This window comes from Episyrphus balteatus, chromosome 1, assembly GCF_945859705.1.
Source record: "Episyrphus balteatus chromosome 1, idEpiBalt1.1, whole genome shotgun sequence".
Lineage (NCBI taxonomy): Eukaryota > Metazoa > Arthropoda > Insecta > Diptera > Syrphidae > Episyrphus > Episyrphus balteatus.
Genome location: NC_079134.1, coordinates 76,096,322 through 76,109,948, shown reverse-complemented (window position 1 = coordinate 76,109,948; position 13,627 = coordinate 76,096,322). Strand labels below are relative to the sequence as shown.

Below are 13,627 nucleotides of genomic sequence, written 5' to 3'. Positions count from 1 at the left end.
AGTTAAAGTTTTTGAAGAATTCGTTGAGTCCCTCCCAGTTGGCTTTCTCGTATTGCCAGACGGTTCTTCTTGGTGTTTTTTCTTTAACTGGGTTTGTTTGACACGAGAAATTCGCTGATATGACACAATGGTCTGATGTGCCTAGAGGCGATAATACACTAACAGTGTATTTATCAGGGTCAGAGGTAAGGAACAAGTCTAGAGTGTTTTCAGCTCGACCATTAACGTCCGATATTCGAGTCGGCTCGTCGACAAGCTGAGTTAGGTGGTTTAACTCAGCAAAGATCTCGGCAATCCTTCCTTCGGGTGTTGTCTGGCCAGAAAAGCGAAGCCACGAAGAATTGTGTACATTGAAATCGCCCGTAATAACGATTTCAGTGCGAGGATAAAGGGTAACAATCCTTTGAATGGAGTCGGACAGAGCATCAAGTTCGTTAGAAGTTGAATTACTGTCCAGATTGGGGCTCCGATAAATAAAACAGGTATGAATGATGCGCTTATTAACCGTGAATTTAAACCACATGAAATTAAAATATGTGTTTGTACATGGACCGTATTGTGGTTGAAGTTGGTATGCGACATCGTTTCTAATATAAACGGCGAGACCATGGTGGGAAAAGAATAATGGCACCAAGCTATACCCAAATAGATTAAATTCAGAACAGTCTGTATTTTCACCTATTTGCGTTTCACTCAGTGCCAAAACAGCTGGCCTGTTTTGTACAGTGTAAATATACACGTCACAGAAATTGGATCTTAGCCCACGAACGTTGGCATAATCGACCCTGAATTTACAAACCATTAAAAAACTCAAAACTTTCTAAAACCTATTCGGACAATTATCTATAATGATTCCCTTATCTAAATCCCAATTGAATGCAGTATGCAGGAATTTGTTGCTAATTTGTTACCCCAATCTCGAATTTGTTGCTCCAGCCCTTACCCCTTTAATCTGTGGCGTACCCAGCTTGACGTGAAGCTGGGTACGCCACAAATTAAAATTCAAAATTTTAAAAATGTAAGTATGCAGGAATTTGTTGCTATTTTGTTGCTAATTTGTTACCCTAATCTCGAATTTGTTGCTCCACGTTTTGCCCTTCAAATGCACATTAACAGATTATGCAAAAAAGCTAAATCGCCCAAAAATTATCGCACAGTCAAAAAAGTGGTATCAATAGAAAGAGGTCCTTGAAACCTTTTCAAAAAGGTCCATATCAAGTTTTTATTCCAATCCCTTCATGTCCAAAATGCCTTGTGGAGCTTGAATGCATTTGTGGAACATATGTGGATAAAACAAAAAAACGCAAAAACACGGATTTTGTTGCTAGTTTGTTGCTAATTTGTTACCCCAATCCCAAATTTGTTGCTCCCCCCCTTACCCCTTAAATCTGTGGCGTACCCAGCTTGACGTCAATCTGGGTACGCCACAACGCAAATTTGAAAATCTAAGTATGCAGGATTTTGGGGCTATTTTGTTGCTAATTTGTTACCCTAATCTTGAATTTGTTGCTCCACGATTTGACCTTCAAATCGACTGCAACAGATGCAATTTTGTGGAGACTTTTTATCTATACGCTTTTTCAAAAAACTAAAAACGCCAAATTATAGACAGAATTTGTTGCTCTGCAAAAAGTTATTTTAAAATTTTCTATCACCACCCAATCCCATCTTACAGGAGATAAACTAATTTTTCGATGACGTCATCCATCAAGCTGGGTACGCCACAACGCAAATTTGAAAATCTAAGTACGCAGGAATCTTAATCTATTTTGTTGCTAATTTGTTACCCTAATCTCGAATTTGTTGCTCCACGATTTGACCTTTAAATTGGCTGAAACAGATGCATGATTTTGAAACTTAATGATACAAAGTTAACAATGCATAGATTTAATACTCTTTGCAGATTAAATATGGTTTTAAAATATGAAAGGGTAAGGGTAGGTACATATGTATGTACATATATCTATACATTGGGAATGGCGTAGCCTTTAAAGAGCATTGAATTACCTGCAACTACTTGGTTTAAGTGCGTTATATTCTGTTTTTGGAAGTTTTTAACAGTATTTTAAGGTAGTTTTTACATCAAATTCAAGATTTGAGCATTAATCTGCAAAGAGTATTAAATCTATGCATTGTTAACTTTGTATCATTAAGTTTCAAAATCATGCATCTGTTTCAGCCAATTTAAAGGTCAAATCGTGGAGCAACAAATTCGAGATTAGGGTAACAAATTAGCAACAAAATAGATTAAGATTCCTGCGTACTTAGATTTTCAAATTTGCGTTGTGGCGTACCCAGCTTGATGGATAACGTCATCGAAAAATTAGTTTATCTCCTGTAAGATGGGATTGGGTGGTGATAGAAAATTTTAAAATAACTTTTTGCAGAGCAACAAATTCTGTCTATAATTTGGCGTTTTTAGTTTTTTGAAAAAGCGTATAGATAAAAAGTCTCCACAAAATTGCATCTGTTGCAGTCGATTTGAAGGTCAAATCGTGGAGCAACAAATTCAAGATTAGGGTAACAAATTAGCAACAAAATAGCCCCAAAATCCTGCATACTTAGATTTTCAAATTTGCGTTGTGGCGTACCCAGCTTGACGTCAAGCTGGGTACGCCTCAAATTTAAGGGGTAAGGGGGAGCAATAAATTTGGGATTGGGGTAACAAATTAGCAACAAATTACTGCATACTTATTTTTTTTGAAATTTTGAGTATTACGATTTTTTGCGTTGTTGGATGACGTCATCGAAAAATTAGTTTTCCTCCTGTAAGATGCGATTAGGTAATGATAGAAAATTTTAAAATAGCTTTTTGCAGAGCAACAAATTCTGTCAAAAATTTGGCGTTTTTAGTTTTTTGAAAAAGCGTATAGATAAAGTCTCCACAAAATTGCATCTGTTGCAGTCGATTTGAAGGTCAAATCGTGGAGCAACAAATTCAAGATTGGGGTAACAAACTAGCAACAAAATAGCCCCAAATTCCTGCATACTTAGATTTTCAAATTTGCGTTGTGGCGTACCCAGCTTGACGTCAAGCTGGGTACGCCACAGAATTAAGGGGTAAGGGGGGGGGGGGGGAGCAACAAATTTGGGATTGGGGTAACAAATTACCAACAAACTAGCAACAAATTACTGCATACTTATTTTTTTGAATATTTTGAGTATTACGTGTTTTTGCGTTTTTTCGTTTTATCCACATATGTTCCACAAATGCATTCAAGCTCCACAAGGCATTTTGGACATGAAGGGGTTGGAATAAAAACTTGATATGGACCTTTTTGAAAAGGTTTCAAGGACCTCTTTCTATTGATACCACTTTTTTGACTGTGCGATAATTTTTGGACGATTTAGCTTTTTTGCATAATCTGTTAATGTGCATTTGAAGGGCAAAACGTGGAGCAACAAATTCGAGATTAGGGTAACAAATTAGCAACAAAATAGCAACAAATTCCTGCATACTTACATTTTTAAAATTTTGAATTTTAATTTGTGGCGTACCCAGCTTCACGTCAAGCTGGGTACGCCACAGATTAAAGGGGTAAGGGCAGGAGCACCAAATTCGAGATTGGGGTAACAAATTGGCAACAAATTATCAACAAATTCCTGCATACTCAGATTTTGGATTTTCGGTTGTGGCGTACCCAGCTTGACGGACCTCGTATGGGCTTATGTCAAAATCGAACGAACGGCTTAGTCCTGTTTCTAAAAACATGAGGAGTAGCCATAAGTCATTTTTCTTTTTTAACTCAGAAGAAAGCTCTACACAAAGTCTGAACATTTTGAGCACGCTCTGAACAGCCTCTGAAAAAGCTTGTTCTGAGCGCTCAGAATTACACTCCTCGCCACTTGAATAGGACACCCTTTTTGTTTTTAATAAAGTGGATATAACTCCAGTCTCTTAATAGTTAGCTGTTCAATATTTTACTATTTTGTATGTCCCCTTATGTACTCTCTCTGTGAGCAAAATCATTCAATTTCAATGTCCCGTCAGATTAATTTCGCAATTTTTTGCGAAACAACTGTGAAAAAAAGTGCTCCTATTTTTGTTCACTTGAATTGGTTTTCGTGTGCAAATCAAAGAAGGTTTTTTTTTTTTCATTGGAGAAAACATGCTTTATATAAATTTCTACTTCGTCGGAAATAACGACCTAACCCTTCGAACAGTGAAACGTCATTTTTTGATGGATCGATAGAGGACTGTCTAAAAAGCTTAAAACCAAATTTCCACCACCTGGTTAATGACCATTCTTTTTAGTGCTTGTTATCGGTGTTATGCACTAACTCTCATAGGCTTGTAACTCTCATAGTGTACGGTTGTGTTCTTTTGATCTTGATAATGACTGGCAATAATTCTAAATTATTAAAGAAGTGCTTTGGTTGCAAAAATCCTATTCATCAGGATGATAGTGTCATATGTGGCTTTTTTTGTGGCAATCTATTTCATAAGCTCTGTGCGAGAATTACGGATGACATGCATAAAGAAACTTTGAAAGAAAATTCTAATTTTGTTTTCCGTTGCACTGAGTGTGCAAAGTTTAAATTGCCCATGAACCAATTGTTTGCTAAGATCAATGAACTTGAATTAGTGGTAAATTCTCTTACAAAAAAAATGTGTGATGTCGATGCTCTGCATGCTGATGTTAAGAGCTTACGTGATGTTGTTGTTTCAAATGTTGTTGTGCCAAAAGTACACGAAAAAAACGTCGCTAAACCTGTAAGCTCGAATGAGATGGGTAATGCTGTTGGTGACAATGATGATGATCATGATGAATTTGCCGATGCACATGGTTCTTCGACTCTTGAGGTTGAGGAGGGGATTTCTAATGTTGATAAATCTGTATCAGTGTTGGGATTGAGAGCCGCTGCTAGAGAAGGGGCGAGTGGTGGTGGTGGTGGCTTATCTGTAAATGCAATCAATGAGGAAAACAACGGGTGGACTGATGTGCGAAGGAAAAAACAAAACAGAAAATGCAATGTGCGTGTATGTGGACAAGATGTTGCTGTAGGTCTGGATGTTATTGTGACTCATAAATGGTTGCACGTATCTAAATTTGACGTTTCTACTTCTGAGGAATCTATATCTAAGTATGTTGCGGAAAAAATTGGTGTCGATGATTCCTTAGTCAAATGCTTTAAACTCGTAAAAAAAGATGCAACTAATTTGAGATATGTGAACTTCAAAGTTGGTATTCCATCAAACAATTACAAAGTTGCATTAAATGGATCAAACTGGCCAAAAAATTGCATTGTGAGAGAGTTTATTGCTAGAGATAATTCAAAAAACGCTCTGATTGGGTCTGTAATAAGGCCCGAGGATTTAAGTCCCAGCAAAAGGGAAGAACCAACTTCGTAAATAAGGATGGGTTGCTTATGTATTATCAAAATATGGGTGGAATAAGAGGTAAAATTAAAACCTTGTCCTCCCTTGTTGATTCGTCTGAATATGATGTTTATGCGTTTGTTGAAACTTGGCTTTATACCGATTTGAGGAATGAGGAGATTTTTAATGCATCGGAGTTTTCGATTTTTCGACGAGATCGCCATTGTGAAGGAAGCTGTAGAGGGGGAGGTGTTCTTCTTATAGTTCGTCGACCGCTTATTGCATATTCTATTTATAACAATACTAACTCGGCGATATCAGAAGACTCTATAGAACAAATCTGCGTTTGTATAGAAGGTGCAAATAGATATAAAGTATTGATTTTTTTGTGTTATATTCCTCCTGATTCACCTATTTCAACATATATTTTTCATTTGAATAACATTGAAAAAACTATTTTTAATTTTTCTGATTCTAATTTCTCTGTATGTGTAATTGGGGATTTTAATTTGGGTGGGATAAAGTGGATGCAAGTTGAAAACAAGGTGTTGCCGATTGTTCTTTCATCTGAAAAGGAATTTGAGTTGATTGATTCGCTTTTTGCTTTAAACTTAGTCCAAGTATGTTTCATTCATAATTCATTGCAAAGAATGCTTGATTTAGTGTTTACAAATGATGATACCGATGTTAATGTATCAGAATGCATACCCTTGTTTTCAAATTCCATTCACCATGTTGCCATTTCTATTTCGATACAAAATGTTAATTTTGAAAATTATAATTCTTTTCAAACGTTAAATAAATTTAAATATCTTTTTAACTCTAATAACTTAAACATATTAAATGAAAAATTTTTGAATTTTGATTGGCAATTTGATGGTAATAATAGTTTAAAATCTAATTTTGAACATTTTTTAAGTATTTTTGTAAGGGAGTTGGTTTCGTGTGTTCCACGCACTTTACATAAAAGCAATTCTCATCCTCCGTGGTCGAACGTTAGGCTGCGTAAGTTAAAAAATGCTAAAAGTAAGGCTTTTAAGTCTTTTAAAAATAGTAGTAGTCACAGTGATTTCTTATTATATTCTCGTCTTCGAAAAGAGTATGTATTCCTTGCTAAATTTTGTTTTAGTAATTATGTAAATTTAATGGAAGGCAACTTAAAGCAAAACCCATCTTTATTTTGGAGATTTGTAAATTTGAAAAGAAAATCTATTGGTTTTCCGTCAACAATGGTTTATAATGATCAATCTTCAAGTGATCCGCAAACTATTGTGGATTGGTTTGGGGATTGCTTTCAAAATATTTATAATTCGTCAGATCTTGATATAGGCAACAATTTTGATGCAACTTCTCTTTCTCCTATAACTGATTGTTGTAGTTTTTATTGTAACAGGGAGGACGTGACTGTTGCGTTACGGGAGCTCGACGATTCAAAAAAACCTGATTTTCATGGAATATTTCCGATTGTTCTAAAACATTGTTTTGATTCTTTGTCTGTTCCCATTCAATCACTTTTTAATCAGTCGCTTTCTAGTGGAGTTTTTTTGGAAGAATGGAAAGTATCTTACATAACTCCAGTTTTTAAGTCTGGAGACAAAACAAAAATTGTAAATTATCGCCCGATAAGTAAACTCCCCATTCTTCCAAAGCTCCTGGACAAAATAATTAAAACAAAATTATATGGTATAATTAGCAGGAATATTTCTAATATTCAACATGGCTTCTTAAGCGGCCGTTCAACCACTACAAATTTGTCTTGCTTTTCAAATCAGTGTTTTAAAGCATTAGAAAAGCGTTCCCAAATGGATGTGGTTTACACGGACTTCGTGAAAGCTTTTAGCAGAGTAAATCACCTAATTTTAATTAAAAAATTAAAATCATATGGTTTTGATGGTACTCTGCTTAAGTGGTTTTGGTCTTATTTAATTGAAAGAAAACAAATTGTTAAAATAGGTGATCTGGTATCTAACCCGATTAAAGTACACTCTGGCGTTCCTGAGGGAAGTCATTTGGGCCCACCGCTTTTCAATTTATTTATTAATGATTTTCAACAAATTTTATCCTTTTCGGATGGTTTAATGTTTGCCGATGACATAAAAATTTTTAAAATAATAAAAAGTGTTAGTGATTGTTTGGAGTTACAGAAAGATATTGAAGTTTTTGAAAAATGGTGCATGCAAAATGACCTCCGTCTTAATTTTTCTAAGTGTTCTGTTATGTCTTACTGTCGTTTATCGAGTCCAATAATTTTTGATTATTTTTTAGGAGGGTCAAAATTGTCCAGAGTAAGCGAAATAAAAGACTTGGGCGTAGTTTTCGATGAAAAATTAACTTTTGAACCTCATGTTTCTTGTATTGTCTCAAAAGCTAGTTCTATGTTAGGGTTTCTTAAAAGAAATTCTTCAGACTTTAAGGACCCTTACACTCTTAAAGCTGTATTTTGTTCAATTGTTCGTCCTTTGCTTGAATATTGTTCTGTCATTTGGAGTCCCGATACAAAAAAACTCACAGAAAGAATTGAAAAGGTCCAGAAAAATTTCTTAAGGTTTGCTCTGAGGCAGTTTTCTTTTAACAGTAATACCGATCAGAATTATAAAAGCAGATGTCTTATGCTTGGAATACAGACCCTTGAATCAAGACGAAAGATGTATAATGTAATGTTTATTCGTGATATTCTTTGTAATGACATTGACTGCTCAGAATTACTCTCTTTAGTTCAAATATATGCTCCTAGTAGGCCAATGAGGATGAGACAGTTAATTTTTGAAATTCCCCATTCAACCAATTATGGACAGCGTGAGCCAATTTCCCATTGCTGTAAACATTTTAATTTCTTTTATAATGAACTTGATCTTTGTATGTCTAGATATCAATTTAAATCTATTTTGATTAATTTGTTGCAAAATTCTGTTTAAAACAATTTTTGTTGAAAATTTGAATTAATATTTTATTCTTAAGCAAAATCTGTTGATTGTAATTTATCGTAGATTTGAATAAATAAATAAATAAATAAATAAATAAATTTCATGTCATAAAACAGACAGAAACTAAGGCGTTGCTCTTTGCCACAGGTGTTAACCTATGGTTTTTTCTTAAGGTGTAATCGCCTCAAGTCCTTAGCTTTTGAAATCACTCGCTTCACTAAGGATGCACTTGCTTTTTAACCACTTTTTTTGTTTTTTCGGCGGCAAAGTCATGTAAATTTTACGCGAGTCGTTGAATCGCTCTTCTGTCAGCTGTAGTAACGGCACTCATTGTTAAGCCTTTTATATTTTTTTCCACAGTTGGACACGTTCCGTAAAAACAATGAAAAAATTTTTCGGCTTTGATGCGTTTTTTTACCTTTTTTAAGACCAATTTAAATTGAAATTAGCTAAAAATTACTAAAAGACATTGGAAAACATTTTTGCATTTCCACCTTCTTTGATTTGCACACGAAAACCAATTAAAAAAGGGGTGTCCTATTCAAGTGAACAAAAATAGGAGCACTTTTTTCACAGTTGTTTCGCAAAAAATTGCAAAATTAATCTGACGGGACATTGAAATTGAATGATTTTGCTCACAGAGAGAGTGCATAAAGGGACATACAAAATAGTAAAATATTGAACAGTTAACTATTAAGAGACTGGAGTTATATCCACTTTATTAAAAACACAAAGGGTGTGCTATTTAAGTGACGAGGAGTGTATTTTTAAAACACACCTGAACATTAAGGGATCGGGTCAAAATTCTGGCTTCAAAATTCTGCTTTTTTAACGAAAATTCTGTTTTTCAAAATTCTGCTTTTTTGTATTCTGCTTTTCAAAATTCTGCTTTTTAAAATTCTGCTTTTCAAAATTCTGCCAGCATTATAATTGAACAAACAAATTCTGCCAATTCGGTTTTTTTTTTATAGCATATGCGCTAACTAAAGAAAAATACACCTCATTAATGTAATTAAACATTGGTACTTTCCTAAATTTTTTTGTTTAAGTGTCGCAAATATTTTTTAAAATGCATAGACTGACTTTCTTTCAAATAAAATCTATGTTTAACTTATTGGAACCGATGTTGTTTGATACAAAATATTCCTTTTCTTATTCAAATTTTTGAATATTCATCTTTATTTATTTTTTCGGAAATGTATTAAAAACCTTTTCTTAATATTTTCAAATTAATTATTTATAAAACAAAAATTAATTTGCTTTCAAAGAATGACAAATTATGAAGGTAAGTAATCAAATAAGCAGAAAATTTTTCAAGAAAATGATTTTACAAATTTTTGCAAAAAATTAAAAAAGGGTTTGGAAAATGTTAAAAAGCGCGCGCTTTTTAACATTTTCCAAACCCTTTTTAAATTTTTTGCAGAATTTTGAAAAACAGAATTTTGAAAAGCAGAATTTTGAAAAAGCGCGCGCTTTTTAACATTTTCCAAACCCTTTTTAAATTTTTTGCAGAATTTTGAAAAGCAGAATTTTGAAAGCAGAATTTTGTAAAGCAGAATTTTGAAAGCAGAATTTTGACCCCGGCAGAATTTTGACCCCAACCCGAACATTAATCTATTTACTTGTTATTTTCTTCTACATAAACATAAAATAAGATTTAAAACTCAAATTAAAACAAAAAACTAGACTGCCTACTGCTAGCCATAATGCGCGTATGCGCACTTCATTAACTTTCGTTAAACATATGCAGTGCGCTCTGAACCGCACGGCATGAGTAAATTGCTCAGAATAAAATAACAACATGGATGCAAGAGGGATGGAAGAATTAAATTCCACGTGTTTTTTTTTTTACAAAAATTATGGAAAACAAAAATGTAAATTGTGGATTAAGACTATGTGCGTGTAGTGTATGTTCATTATGGATACTCCTCAGCTCGTTCGATTTTGACATAATAGTTGTGCCTCACGTGTTTGAGATTTTTTTTTTTAATTTCACTTGTCAAATGCTTGTATTCAGAACTCAACACGGTCTGCTCAGTTATTTTATTCTGCGCGATCGATAGCGCAAGCTCAGAAAACGTTCAGAACAAAAAAAAAACACTAATTTGAAGCTCTGAATGTTCAAGGTAAAAAAGAAATACAATTTTTTGTGTGACAGTTCAGGCTCTGTTCTGAACTGAAAAAGAAAAACGCCTCAAATGGACATATGCGCGCATAGCTTTCTGTCACAATTTACGGCAAGAGTACGATAACTAAGGCGGTGAAAAATAATAACTGAATATTGTAGAACAGTCAAATACAAGCATTTTTCACTATGAGGGGGGTCTATCTCCCCACGTTTAGGCGGGAGGGGTATTTTTCTAAAATATGACAAAAAATAAAAAAAAAATTATTCAAAACCAACGGCAACACTTACAGTTATAAATGATACCTTTTCCAAAAGCCAGAATTGCACACTTAATTCTAATTTTTAAATCAAGTTATTTTGATCAATGGTTTTTGATATAATCGATCGAAAATGTGTGAAAAAAAAGTTTAAAAAACACATTGAATACAATTTTTATCATGACTGTGACATTAAATATGAATTTTATCGATGAAATAAGCTGGCTTAATTAATTTCCAATCAAATACTGAAAACCATATGCCTTCTAGTTTTTGAGAAAATTAAAAATAAGAAAATTACCTTTTCATCAGGTTTTCATTTTCTTGGCTATTTTCGCCAATATTAACAGCTTTTTAACTTTAAAGTATCATGCCTGACCCGCTTTGAGGGCCCTCAAGATTTAAACTCCCTTTTGTATCCGCTGTCCCGCTCAGACAACTTCGTTGCTTCGCTTAGGCCATTAAATTGGTCCTAAGAATCTTGCGATATTTTTAAAAAGAATAATGCTTGGGCACACCATAGGATTTGGGGTGGGGTCAAGGTTGGGTATGTACAAAGTTTCTTTTGGATTAGAAGAAACTTTTAGATTCTGAAGAACATTTGCCTACACCCTACACACTCGGACCCACCCCAAATCCTATAATAGTGAGCCCAATCAGGGGGGTGGCAAGGGGGCATACTGCTTGCAAGCATTATGTTTATGTAAATACGAAAAAAAAACTAAAAAAATACAAATTTGATAAAAAGGAAGTTTTTTAATTTTCTCTAAAACTAGAAGACATAGAAGCATATGGTTTTCAGAATTTGGTAAGAAATTAATTGAGGTTTATTTCATCGATTAATCGAAAAATATTTTTTTTTTCGTGATATTTTAGAATTTGACAAAAAGAATTATGATGGCAGAGCGAATACCGCACAAAGAAGAAAATGTAAAAATATTAAATTATCATGTGTGGTGAAAAACCCAAGGCCTGTGGTCAAGTAGTAGTACTAAGGCCAAATATACGTACCCCGCTACCCGTAACCTCGCCGCGGCGCGCCGCCACGCAGTAGGCTAGAACGCTATTTTAGCTGGAATTCATTATACAAATTCTAGAAACAGTCTAAAATTGCAATTAAAGGCATTAATATGATGTAATAATGATAATTTTATGGTACAACAGACACTAAAAATAAGAAGAACAACAAAAATAAACGAAATATTATGTTAAATAAGGTTTTCCAATTTACAACAAAAAATATGAGTTCTTTGAAGTTTTAACGCAACAAAGTCGAAAATGGTGTCATTGAACGCGAACAAAAGTTGTTTTTACAAAATATGGAAGGTAAAATGTTAATGCAAATAAAAAAAAAAAAGTTATTTGAAAACATTTAACAATCAAAACATAGTTTAAAACAAAACATAAAGCCATACAGCATAGCTACTTTTTAAAATTATTTCTTAAGTGAGCCTACTCGTGCCTTTTTTTTAAAGCTTCAGATTAAGATTAAGAACAAGATAAGAGTGAGAGAAACTAACATGAAACATCTTTAAATTAAAATTGAAACAACGTAAGAATTTTTTTTAATTTTGTCGGACTTCAGCTTTTGTTGCATTTTATCACCTTAATTTTTAACAGTGAGATAGCACGTTGGTAAAGACCCAAGAGTTGTAGGTTCGATCCCCAGTGGCTGCCAATTTTTCTTTTTGCTTTATAAATTGATTCTTTTTTTTTTGAAACAACTTTGATTTAAAGATGTTTTATAACGGCAAACCACTTCAAACTAATGATGTTCTACTTTGATTTTAAAATGTTCGTCTTCAACGCAAAATCATAAGTTGCTTTTAAGTTGGTTTTTCCCTCAGTTTTAGCCATTTATTTATGTACCACTTTGCAGTACTTGTTTTTATGCCACAGAATGGTCTTGGCATGATGAATGGAGATGCGGAATCTTTTCTGGCTAGTGTGCCTACTATTTCATTTCCTACGTGACCGCTGTGACCAGGTATCCTAATGAGTTGAACTCTCTTTGCACTGGCAAGCTGTGGTAATAGTTGTATACAGTCCCATACTAGCTTTGAGGTGACTTCATTGCTCCTAAGAGCTAGGAGCGCGGCCTTGCTGTCAGAGAGAATATATTTTTTTTTGTTTATCACAGCTCTGTTTAAGTTTTCTTTGAGGCAGAGTTCAATTGCGAATATCTCTGCTTGAAATACGGAATTAAACTTGTCCATGCTCTGGTGCAGATAGGTTTTGGTGTTCATTCCGAATACTCCGGGCCCAACACCTTCATTTGTTTTAGAGCCATCTGTATACCATACATGAGACTCGCTCGAAGATGGGTCTGGTCTGTTCCCAGTCATGACGTGAGGGGAATGTGACTTTATTGTTTTGGGTGGAGTTATATCTTGGGAGACAATTCGCTGGCTGAGAATTATAGGGTTGCATGTCAACTCACCTTAGTTTTGAGAAAATCGATCTCAAAGTTTTTTAAGGATGGTTGGATGATACAATCTTAAGGACCCTAAAAAAATCATAAAACCATGAAAAAAAACATTAATTTCACCACAAAAAAGGATTCTATGAGCATTTTTAAAAAATGACATAGAACCCTTTTATGAAAAAAATTGTAAAAAAATTTGAAAAAGGTTTTATGTTCAACATAGAACCTTATAGTTATAAAGAGCTTACATGTAATAAATGCATTTTATATGAAAAAAAGTGACTTCATCGTGAAATAGGCTTTGATTTAATTTAATTTTATTCAAGTTTTGCACAAAACAGTCAAAATCTATTTTCAATAACAGAAAAAAATACCACAAATCACGTTTTTGCATTTATAGAAAACAACAATTCCTACTTTTGTTGAATTAGGTACACAGAAAAAAGACATGCTAAAAACATTTAGAATTTGTATTAAATCAATCGGATTTTTGCATGCTTTTTTGCCAGAAAGACAGCCGTCTTAAAACAATCATCTACGATGCAAAATTTATGCCAAATAAAATTTAAAGTT

The 13,627-nt window shown here is 33.8% G+C and overlaps 1 protein-coding gene across 4 annotated transcripts in view; it reads right to left on the bottom strand.

Moving 5' to 3' along the window:
- LOC129905219 (fatty acid CoA ligase Acsl3) overlaps positions 1-13,627 on the bottom strand; it is a 383,246-nt gene that overhangs the window by 284,870 nt on the left and 84,749 nt on the right. The window contains exon 2 of one of the 4 annotated variants that reach the window (XM_055980646.1): positions 13,070-13,135. The exons of the other annotated variants lie outside the window; for them this stretch is intronic. The gene's annotated coding sequence lies outside the window, so the exon portion shown is untranslated. The remainder of the gene's footprint in view (positions 1-13,069; positions 13,136-13,627) is intronic. 4 annotated transcript variants of the gene reach the window in all.